Raw genomic sequence first — 787 nt, 5'->3', positions numbered from 1 at the left:
TTTTTTGTATTGTTTTCCTGGTTTCTATTTTGTTGATTTCAGCCCTCAAGTTGATTATTTCCTGGCGTCTACTCTCTGTTCTAAGGTTTTCAGTTGGGCTGTTAATTCTTTTATGTGACTATCCTCTGTTTTCTTCATATGGGCACTTAGTGCAATGAACTTCCCTCGTAGCACTGCTTTCAAGATGTCCCATAAGTTTGGGTATGTTGTATCCTCATTCTCGTTGAATATTAGAAAGTCTTTAATTTCTTTCTTTATTTCTTCTTTGACCCAGGAGTGGTGCAATTGCACATTGTTCAGTTTCCATGAGTTTGCAGGTTTTCTGCTATTTGTGTTGTTGTTGAATTCCAATTTTAAAGCATGGTGGTCCGATAAGATACAGGGGACTATTCCTATTCTCTTGTATCTGTTGAGGTTTGTTATGTCTCCTAGTATGTGGTCGATTTTAGAGAAGGTTCCATGTGGAGCAGAGAAGAAGGTATATTCTTTTGTCTTTGGATGGAATGTTCTATAGATGTCTGTTAACCCCAGTTGAGACATAACTTCTATTAATTCTTTTGTTTCTTTGTTTTGTTTTGATTTGTGGTCCTGTCTAGTGTTGAGAGTGGTGTATTGAAGTCTCCCACTATAAGTGTGTGAGGTTTTATATGAGCTTTGAGTTTTAGTAGTGTTTCTTTTACGAATGTGGGTGACTTTGTATTAGGGGCGTAGATGTTCAGAATTGAGGCTTTGTGTTGATGGATTTCTCCTGAGATGAATATGAAATGACCGTCTTCATCTCTTTTGA

Source organism: Phodopus roborovskii, unplaced genomic scaffold (genome assembly GCF_943737965.1).
Source record: "Phodopus roborovskii unplaced genomic scaffold, PHOROB, whole genome shotgun sequence".
NCBI lineage: Eukaryota > Metazoa > Chordata > Mammalia > Rodentia > Cricetidae > Phodopus > Phodopus roborovskii.
The sequence above is the reverse complement of the archived record's forward strand: the minus strand, read 5'-3'. Positions refer to the sequence as shown.